General features: G+C 43.6%; 1 protein-coding gene across 3 annotated transcripts in view; it reads left to right on the top strand.

Annotated features, from left to right (window-relative positions):
• PEX13 (peroxisomal biogenesis factor 13) overlaps nucleotides 1-7317 on the top strand; it is a 30185-nt gene extending 22868 nt beyond the window's left edge. The window contains exon 5 of one of the 3 annotated variants that reach the window (XM_084799565.1): nucleotides 4652-7317. The gene's annotated coding sequence lies outside the window, so the exon portion shown is untranslated. The other 2 variants (XM_084799563.1, XM_084799564.1) reach the window with 2 other exon arrangements.
• The last annotated feature ends 3331 nt before the right edge of the window (nucleotides 7318-10648 follow it).

The following is a 10648-nucleotide window of genomic DNA, read 5'->3' as shown; positions in this document are numbered from 1 at the left end:
GAAGAAAAGGCCTGCATGTTTAACAATTCTTTGTTTTTTTTAATGTTTTCTGAAAGCTGTGCCCCCTCCAGGTTCAGTGTTTGGAAAGTGTCAGTTCATCGTGGCAACAGAGCAGGTCCCATCCAGAAAGCAGGGAGACCACAGGACAGGGCAAACAAACAGCCCAAGGACATGCAGTTACCTGCTGCTCTAAATACTCCGCCACCTGCCTGCACCTGCTCACGCTGATACTGCCCGTCACAGGATTAACCCACTTACTCGATCAGAGAGCTCAAAATATAATCATCTGGAGTTGTCATCTCCAAACGCAGAGTGTGCTTTCCCAACCCAGGCATTTATCAGTCCAGTTGCTAACAATATTATCCATCCAGGGGAAAATATACTGTTTTCAGCCATTCCAGCTTTCCATTTGTGGGCTGTACTTACGGTTTGCTCACTTTTCAGTATAAGGTACTGTGTATATTTTAATATCATTTGCCTGTCAAGTTGAGAAGTTGAAGATAACTTAGTCTTGTCATTGTCATTAATTCTTATCTTTGGTATTTTTAATACAATGGAAATTCACCCTAGTTGTTTTTTCACATCTTCCTTTTTTTGTTATTTTATATGCATACACACACACACACACACACATACACACACACACACACACACACACACACACACGTCTTTAATGGAATTGAATTTCTTAGCTGTAGTGTGAGGTTTGAATCCAACTTAAGTCCTCTGCTCATTAACAAAAAGAGTTAGCCAAACCCTTTCTTTCTCCTTCTATTTATAAGAGAAGAAGAAGAAAAAAAAAAAGAGGCATAGTGGTACAACGCTGTAATCCTAGCACTTGGAAGGTAGAGTTGGGAGGATCAAGAGTTCGAAAGCATCCTCTGCTACAGAGTGAGTTGGAGGACAGTCTGGCCTGCATGAGTCCCTGTTTCAAAAGGCAACTGTATCAGCACACATGTTACTTTGAGGGAAGTTAGAACTTAACCCCATTGAGATACTTGAATAATAGATTATTATTTCCATTTTACATAGTGAATCTTTTTTTAACTGGATGCTCTCTTTTTAATTGTTTATTTACATTGGTGTTCGGCCTCCATGTTTGTGTAAGAGGGTATCAGATCAGCTGGGGCTGGAATTACAGGTGTGAGCTGCCATGTGGGTGTTGGGATTTGAACCCGAGTCCTTTGGAAAGCAGCCAGTGCTCTTCACCATTGAGCCATATCTCTAGCCGCAATTTGTTTTAACTTCATGTGTGCTGTAGCGAGGAGGCTTACCTAAAGGGTGATCCCTCTGTCGTGCCGTTTTCTAAAGCGCTGTACCTTTCTGTAAGCCTAAATGCCCTTGTGCCTATTGTATTGTGTTTTCTTGGTATACTGAGTAGAATTGTAACAGCTTCCCTAACACTGTCTACTAAACAACACAGTTTCCTCATTTCGCTATGGACCAAATCCTCTTCTATGTGAAAATACTCTATCAGTGTATGTGGCTCCTCCCCACCCAGGACAGTGCTTTTTTGTCTGTACACACACTGTATATGCAAGGCCATGCACACGTGGTCAGAAAACAACCTCAGTGTGCTCCTCAGCCTCCTCCTCACTTTCCCACTGTGTATGCCAGGCTACTAGCCTGCAAGCTTCCGGGGGATTCTTCTGTCTTCCTCCTCCATCTCCCTGAAGGAATGCTGGGTTACAGGGACATATACACCCAGCTCTCCATGGGCCCTGGGGATGCAAACTTAGGTTCTCAACTTGCGTGGCAAGCACATTACCCATTGAGCTATTTCCCCAGCTGACAAAATTGTCTTAACACAACTTTATAACATGTCTTCTTGTCTAGTAGAGGAATAACTCATCCGTGAATTACTGTTAGAAATAACTACTTGGAGAGTTTTATTCTTGTGTATCAGTTTAAGCATCAGTTTACCAATTCCCTAAAACAAACTGATGGGACTCCTATTGGAATTGCATTGAATCTGTAGATGGATTTAGAAAGAATTGACATACTTATCTTCAGTCCTTACCCTGCTTACCCCCTTTGTTGGTCTGGGCAGGTTTGTTAGTCTCTGTTTCATAGTAATTGTACTAAGCAGGCCTTGTTATCATCTTCCTACTCGGGAGTCTAAAGCTGCTCAATGAAATGCCATGCTTGCCATGAGCTTTTTAGTAGTTAGTCTTTGTCAGAAATCCCCCCTTAAATTGCTAATTTAAATCTTTGTTTCCTTAGGTGGTCTAGTTTTCCACATTTGATAACAATAATATAATGAATGATAGTTATTTACTGATACTAGCCAGCAGCTATGGTGCATGCTTGAAATCCCAGGACTCAAGAAGATGAGGTAGGCGGAGCCCTGTGCTCAAAGCCAGCCTCCACCTAATAATAAGAACGTCTCAAAAGCCAAAGCAAATGGATAGACATTGATACTAACCATTTTTGCATTGTTATTTGATAACATTTTTAAGTGAAATGATTTAATCAGATATGTATAATATAAATGAGTGTGCAATGACAAAGTGAGCCACAAGGAAGCCTGGCCACATACAGAAAGTCCAGTGTCGGCACTGCCCGGAGGAAACACCAGGCATGAAGCACTAGGTCATAACTTGCAAGTACCTTTTCTGGGAAAGTGTTTGGCACGCCCTTGAGCAAATCTTGAGAAACAGAGGACCGTCCATTATAAGTGCCCTTTGAAAAAGACTTCTGGCCGCTAGGAGTGGCTGCTGCCTGTAATAGAGAGGAACACTGCAAGGGGGACTGGGGTCCCAGGCTGGGACAACCGAACCATCCTTCAGACAGGATTTATCAGAGCCGGACAGGGTCTGATTTTGAAGTAAAGGGCTTCAGCCACCCAGGTCCCTAAGGTCCCTAGTGAGAGAGTAAATTGCAAGGAGGTAGTTGCTGTGTGGAAACGGGTCCGTGGTCAGCTGACATGACCTAGCTAGACTAAGAGACACTGTTTGCTTGTACTTTTGGCTGCCGCAGGGACATTCTAGATAAGGAGAGCCTGGAACAGTGAGCCTACTTAGTGACAAAGATCACTTGTCCTGCCTGTAGCCTTTCCCTTTAGGGCCTTGCCATCAGGAAGAGCCTGTTTCAGATAGGAGGCGAGAGGTGCTGGCTATGTGACATGACAGGCTGTTAAGTCAACTTTTCTCCTTTTAAGCTCTCTGTAGCATGCACTAGGAGTAGATCAAAGAGGGATACTTGCGAGTTCCCAAATGGTCCATGGGGTGGTGCTTGAAGGAGACAGCATGGACTTTGAGCCTCACATGCTCCTGCAAACCACAGACAGGAACATGAGGCTCACCCGAGCTCTGCAGGCTAAGGTGCAGCACAGCAGAGGGCGGCGAGTCGGGACCGTCCTCATACGCCCGTGTCGTCTGCGCGGGCTCCAGCGGCTTACTCTGATGCACGGCTAGCCTGGCTCTGAGCCATTCACTCCAAGGTCCTCTGATCGCTCCTCTTTCTGTACTCCAGGCTTGCCTCCTTGAGTTTCTCCCTGCTGTCCTGACCAGACAAAACATGCTTTCTAGAAGAGCTGGAAGCTTGCTGCGTGGTGTGAAGTGAGACCTTGACCTTGAGTGTCTTCAGATGGCTGTGATTCTGCTCTCACTATTGACTTGCACGTTGAGTTTGCTACGTTGGAACGCTGAAGGAGCTTCTCCGTTTCCTCCAGCTCCTGCTGTGCTCACTGAGTGCTCTGTCTGAAGCTGTCCTGATGTAAAAGCATGCAGGGTCGTCTTTGGCTGCATCATTTGTAAAGTTTGCAGTGTCCCTCTAATTAGAAGTTGATATCCTTCAGATCTGGAAACTCATTTCTCCCCTCTGAGCATCTTTTCCTTTTTCTTTTTCTTTTTTTTCTTTTCTTTTTTTTTTTTTTTTGTTGTTGTTGTTTTGTTGTTGTTTTTTGTTTTGTTTTAGTTTTTCAAGACAGGGTTTCTCTGTGTGGCCTTGGCTGTCCTGGACTCACTTTGTAGACCAGGCTGGCCTCGAACTCACAACGATCTGCCTGCCTCTGCCTCCCGAGTGCTGGGAGCCCAGCACTTTTTTTTTCTTATAACACCTTTTGCTAGTCTAGTCTATCCTCTTTTGTCTGTCTAGGGCTATTAATAATTGTGAATTATTTTGCTCAGTTTTTATTTCCCTAAATGTCATTTTTCCCCTGTAAGTTATTTGTGGGTGTTCTATGTGACTTTCACAGTGAGTGATATATCCTGCTGACCCTAATTCCTGCTTAAGTTTAAGAGACTGGGCAGCTGGTTGAAAGCTTTTTGCATACAGGTAGAACATGCTGGCTATGAACTTAATGCTTAATCTAATTTGAAAGGCATAGTGTAGAGCTTGCTAATATTTCCTTTAATTTATCTATCCCGCCTCAGACAGTGACCTACCAGACTTACATGTAGACCAACCAGGACATCAGGCCAGAAAACCTTTTTGTTTTGTTTTGTTTTTGTTTTTGTTTTTTTGTTTGTTTGTATGTTTTTCAAGACAAGGTTTCTCTATATAGCCTTGGCTGTCCTGACCAATTGGCTTTATTGATGCTGGTGCTACAAAGGGTTTCCAGCAGTCACAGCACAAAGACTCCTGCAGAGTCACCACCCAGCAGGCCTCTTCTGTGGAGACCCTGACCTTTGACCTCTGCTCTCACTAGCTCCTGGGACCTGGGCTCAGCAGGACTTCAAAGCATAGCCACCAGTTTGAAGGTGCCCTCAGGCTTGGCAGGAACCACGTGGATGAAAGTCTTGTAGAGTACAGCGCCCTGGGCAGACTGGTGACCAGATCCACAGCCTCCGAGTTCTGAGATTGGGCACGTAGACCGCTTTGGTATAGCAGACTATTCCCCTTGTTCTTCCCAAGTCCCACATGGGCACCTGGGTACCATCTAAACTGATGCTGAGTCCCAAGGATGCTGCCAGCGTGAATGTAGTGACCTTCTATTTTCTGATGCCGTAGCATTTGCCTCATGATTTCCCACCAAGAGCTGTCGCCGTCTTCTTGGATGCACATCTGACAGTGAGAGCTGCAGGTGCTGTGGGGGCTCAGCAGGGCTGCTGCCTGCGTAATCAGCGGAAGAACAGCCAGCCAGTGCCATGTTTGCTTCCCAGGAAGTCCTTTACGTACCGATAGGCAGCTGCTCTTCGTAAGAAGAAGGAAGCACTAGAAAATACTAATATGCGGAAACATGGAAGAACTGGTTTAGGCTGAGTCATGGTGGCTTGGACTTAAGCTTTTCGGTTTGTCTTTATAGTTGCTTGTGGCTTTGGTTTTGTTTTGTCAATTTACTGTTGCAAAAAGGAATCCCAGAGTGCTGGGATTCCAGGCGTGCGCCACCATGCCCAGCTTATTCTGGATAATTTTCAAATGTGTGTTTTCCTGCTTGCACAGCTGTGTCTTATCTACCATTCCTTCGCTGAAGTTTTTTTAATTTCCATAATTTTTATTTTTAATAATTAAATTTTACTCATTATATCTAGAATTTGTCCTTTTAGCCTCCCATTCATTCCTGGTAGTTTATTACCCCCTTTACTTAGCACACCATGAAGGACCCCAGTACCTGCAACTCTCAGGAGGAAGATTGTGTTTTTTCACTGACTCGCAGGGTCCACCTCTATATGAGCTTGCAGCGATCTGTATGAGCACCCTGATGTTAATTTATGTGAATTCTGCGCTGTGTGAAACTGAACCCCACACAGGCCTTACTTCACCTCTGTTGGTAGGTAGGTATTAATAGTATTGGGGCACTGCCGTTTTGAAACTCCTCTATGAAGGTCTTATACAGGAGTGGGAACCCAGAATGCCCTTCTCCCTCGCTCTGCTCACAGCCCATAGCCCAGCCCCGATGGTGAGGCCACTTTGAAGGGTGTCTACCCTCACTGCCTCCTCCCAGCCTCCCAGTCTCCCAGTCTCCACCCAGGGTCCTGATTGCCTGTGCTCCCCTCTCCCCTCTCCTGTAAGGCCGTCAGGTCTCTTAGTGTGTGTCAGCCAGAAGCAGAACTTCCTTCCAATTTCCAGGCTTTAATATGCAATAACTTTTAAGTTTTACCTTGTGGGAAATCATTTATAGTGGGTTTGCTTCTTTGGGTTGTTTAAGGTTTTTAAGTAATAGAAATATTTAGTTTCCAAAAATTAGTCCTTAGAAACTGAGAAACGTGCTCTTAGGATACGAGGAAAAACAGGGACTAAAAGATACTAATGCTAGAAAATAGGGATATAATTTTAGGGAAAAATGGTGTTAGCAAACACATTTTTGTCACAAATCTTACATAGCCTTAAATGGAAATTAGCATTTGAAAATGTGTGCCTTAAGACCTGGGAGACTTAATCTGCCTTGCAGGTCCCCAAACACCTGCCAAGGCAGAAAATCCCACATTCCAAATACACCCTAATTCTCACCCCCCCAAAAAAAAAGACCTGGGAGACTTCCTAAATACTTTATAACTCATCAGAGAAAAGGGAAATACTTTTATAATGTGTGGCTCATGTATATTTTGAATTTATAGTAATGTTCTTCGAAAACTAGTCAGCCATGTATGATACACGAGAACTAAATCATAAGTTCATTGGAAAAACACACCTCAACCATTGTATTAAATAGTTTTGTATGTTTTTCCACTTGTAGTTCCGTGTGTTTTTCCATAGAACCCTTGAATAACCAACAAGCAGTTGGCAGTAGTGAGATAGTGCAGAAGTTAGGAGGCTTTCAGTACACACCAGGTGTCCTGAGTTCAGTCCCCAGAACCTGTGTGAAGCTGACAGCCACACACACACACTTAACAAAAAGAATAGCACTGGATATGTGGCTCAGTCACAAAGCCCAGGCTCAACATGGAGCACTGTGTAAACAGGTGAGGTGGCACATCTGTCTGTAATTGCAGCACTGGGAATTGGAGGCAGAAGAATTAGAAGTTCAAGATCATCCTTATGTGCACAGTACATTGTTAATTCAAATGGCCAAAAAGTTTTCCTTCCCCAAGTTTTTAAGTACTATAAATATTTACTTTCTAATACCTAATCCTTAATTTGAAATTGACATTATTCCATATGTTGAAAATGGATCAAGATCTTTGGGGTTTGTTGGTTTGTTTGTTTGTTTGTTTGTTTGAATGGAAGATGAGAAGATTAAGGTGTTTGGTAAATTAATAAAAGTTACTGTATGAGACCTGATAGGCTGTGGTCAGACAGTGGGGGAAGAGGACCCTACCTATCAGAGGTCTAGGGGAGGGGAATAGGGCAGAAAAGGGAGGGAGGGTGAGAACAGGGTTTACATTTGGGCTGTAATGTGAATTAAATTATAATAAAGTTACCGTAAACATCCAATTGAGTCTTGTTTTTTTACCTTGAATAATTACATTTTCAAGCGTAGAATATTTCACTTCTGATTGTTTTTTTTTTCTTTTTATGCTTCAAAAAATAAAAATAAGATAAAATGCTTCATCAAGAGAGGGGTATGATGGTGCATGCCTTTGATCTCATCACTCGGGAGACAGAGGCAGGCAGGTCGCTGTGAGTTCAAGGCCAGCCTGGTCTACCAAAGTGAGTCCAAGACCAGCCAAGGCTACACAGAGAAACCCTGCCTCAAAAAACCAAAGGAAAAAAAAAAGAAAGAAAAATGCTATGTCAAGCCTCAGTTTGGATTCCAGCTTTGCTGTTTTACCCGTTAACCCCACTTTCCTCATCTATAAAGTAGGGATAAGAATCCTACTTCATGGGTTGTTGAGAAGACTAAAGGCTTCTTTGTATTATGTGCTTAGCCAAGCACTGAGCATAAGCTTTTCCAGCTTATTTTTTACATTTTATTTTATGTGCATGCTTAGTGCCCACCAAGGTCAGAAGAGGACAGCAGAGCACCTGGAGTTTCGGATGGTTGTGAACCACTTACATGGGCTGGGGATCAAACCCACAGCTAGTGCTCATGACCACGCAGCCATGTCCCCAGCTCTGGGGCAGGGCCAGGACCAGTGAAGTTCCTTGTTAGTCTCACAGTTCTCTGTAGTTTACAGAGATTGCAGAGACTCCACCCAGAGAAGCAGGTAGGCTAACCGCAGCTCTTCAGCTCTGCCTCAGCTCTGCCTCAGCTCCTCCAAAGCCAGTCCCCCAGTCTTATCCCCAGCTCTAGCAGACCACCTGGCGTGGCCTTGCTTCACTCTCTGCTCCCATTCCTGGGGCACTAAACAAATCTTGGTGGAGTACCCTACTTTCTTCTCTCCTGTGGACCTTCCGTAGTCCCTCTCCAGCCCATCCCTACCCCTAAGTGTAGCTCCCAATTCCTAGAAACACACTTTACCTGGAACCCCCAGTAGCCAACCTATCAGGATCCCAGAAGACTTTCTTACCAGGAAACACAGTCACCACACTCTCCTAAGAACCAGAGGGTAACAAACACCAAGGAAAAAAACATACACCCAACAAAGACACAAAGCACCTAGAAGTACAGTCTTCCTAAAACCACATGTCCAGACTCCAGGGTTAGAAACACAATTAACAGCCAGGACAGAATGTCTCCAGCAATCCCACCACAGCCACCCTGAGCATTGTAACATGGCTGAAACACAAGAAAAAGACCTTAAAATAGCCTCATGACTATGTCTGAGGTCCTTAAAGAGGAAATCAATAAATACCTTAAAGATACCTATGAAAACACAAACAGGTAAAGAATAAAACAGTTCAAGACCTGAAAGTGGAAATCGAATCAATTTAGAAAACCAAACTGACAGAAATCTGGAAATGAAAATTTTAGGAACTTAAAACAGGAACCTCACAGGTAAGCCTCCGCAACAGTACACAGGATGTGGGCAGGAGAATCTCAGACACTGAAGTCATGATGGAAGAGCTGGATAACCTTAGTCATGGCAAATGTTAAGTCTGAAATCATGGCACAAAACATCCCAGGAAATGTGAGACATTATGCGAAGACCAAAGCTAAGAAGAACCCAAATAGAGGAAGGGAAAGAGTCCCAGGTCAATGGCACAGAAAACATTTTCAACAAACTCATGGAATAAAATTCTCCTAACCTAGAGAAGATGTCCATTAAGGTACAAGAAGCAGACAGAACACCAAATATACTGCATTAGAAAAAAAGATTTTACTCACCACATATTAATCAAAAGAGTAAATGTGAGCCAGGCATGGTGGCACACGCTTTTAATCCCAGCACTCAGAGGCAGAGGCAGGTGGATCAGTGTGAGTTCGACGCCAACCTGGTCTACAGAGTGAGTTCCAGGACAGCCAGAGCTGTTATACAGAGAAACCCTGTCTCAAAAAAAAAAAAAAAATCAGCAGATACAAGAAACTTGGAATAACACCCTGCATCCTCTCTGACCTCTGTCACTGCTCTAGAGGCCGTGGGACCTGGGAGAAAGGAGCCAATTAATGAGGCAGACTAAAGTCTCACGCAATAGCCAACTTTATTCAGAGCCTCAGACAATCTATACTCCTAAGGTTAAGAAAGGTCACATGAGCTGGGCAGTGGCGGCACACGTCTTTAATCCCAGGATTCAGGAGGCAGCGGCAGGTGGGTCTCTGAGTTTGAGGCCAGCCTGACCTATAGAGCAAGTTATAGGACAGCCAGGGCTACATAGAGAAACCTCATCTTGAAGAGGGGGAAAAAGAAGTGGGAAAAGAGTAAGACAGTTTTTTAAAGTCACATAACTGAAGTTCTCGTGAGTCGAATCTATATGCAATCACATGATAAGCTGCGCATGGCAAAAACATGTTTTCCATAGAGGCATTTAAGGGATAGGTTAAGCATTTGGCTGAATAGCAATGGCAAGCAATAATAAATAATCTGACACAAACCCCTATCCGTATACCTGGGAGGAGCGCAAAGACACGTCCCAAGAACAAATTTTTGTTTTGAAGAAACTGAGGCCACAAGACTTACAAATGTTAGGTCCACACCGTATAGCAAGTAGGGACCTACATCAAACACTCAGAATTCTAAAGATTTAAAAAAAAAAAAAAGACTTATGTATACAGTATTCTGCCTGCATGTGTGCTTGAACACCAGAAGAGAGCACCAGATTTCATTGTAGATGGTTGTGAGCCACCATGTGGTTGCTGGGAATTGAACTCAGGACCTCTGGAAGAGCAGTCAGTGCTCTTAACCTCTGAGCCATCTCTCCAGCCACTAAACATCAACACTGCAGGCACTAAGATCGACAATTAATGAATGGGACCTCAAAACTGAAAAGCTTCTGCATGGCAAAGGACACCATCTTTTAGACAAAACAGCAGCCTATAAAATGGGAAACGATTTTTACCAAATCTATGTCCAATAGAGGACTAATATCGAAATATATAAAGAACTTAAAAAACTAGATGCCAAGAAAACTAATAACCCAATTAAAAGTAGGGTACATATCTAGCCGGGAGGTGGTGGCACACGCCTTTAATCCCAGCACTCGGGAGGCAGAGACCCGTAGATCGCTGTGAGTTCGAGGCCAGCCTGGTCTACAAAGTGAGTCCAGGACAGCCAAGGCTATACAAGAAACCCTGTCTTGAAAAACCAAATAAATAAAATAAATAAGTAAATAAATAAAAGGATACATATCTAAACAAAAATATTAAAAAGATGAACTTCATATGGTCAAGGAACACTTGAAGTGTTCCACATCCTTAGCCATCAGGGATATGTAAATCAAAACGACT

This window comes from Acomys minous (assembly GCF_964271855.1).
Source record: "Acomys minous genome assembly, chromosome: 10".
NCBI lineage: Eukaryota > Metazoa > Chordata > Mammalia > Rodentia > Muridae > Acomys > Acomys minous.
This window is presented reverse-complemented; position numbering and strand designations above follow the sequence as displayed.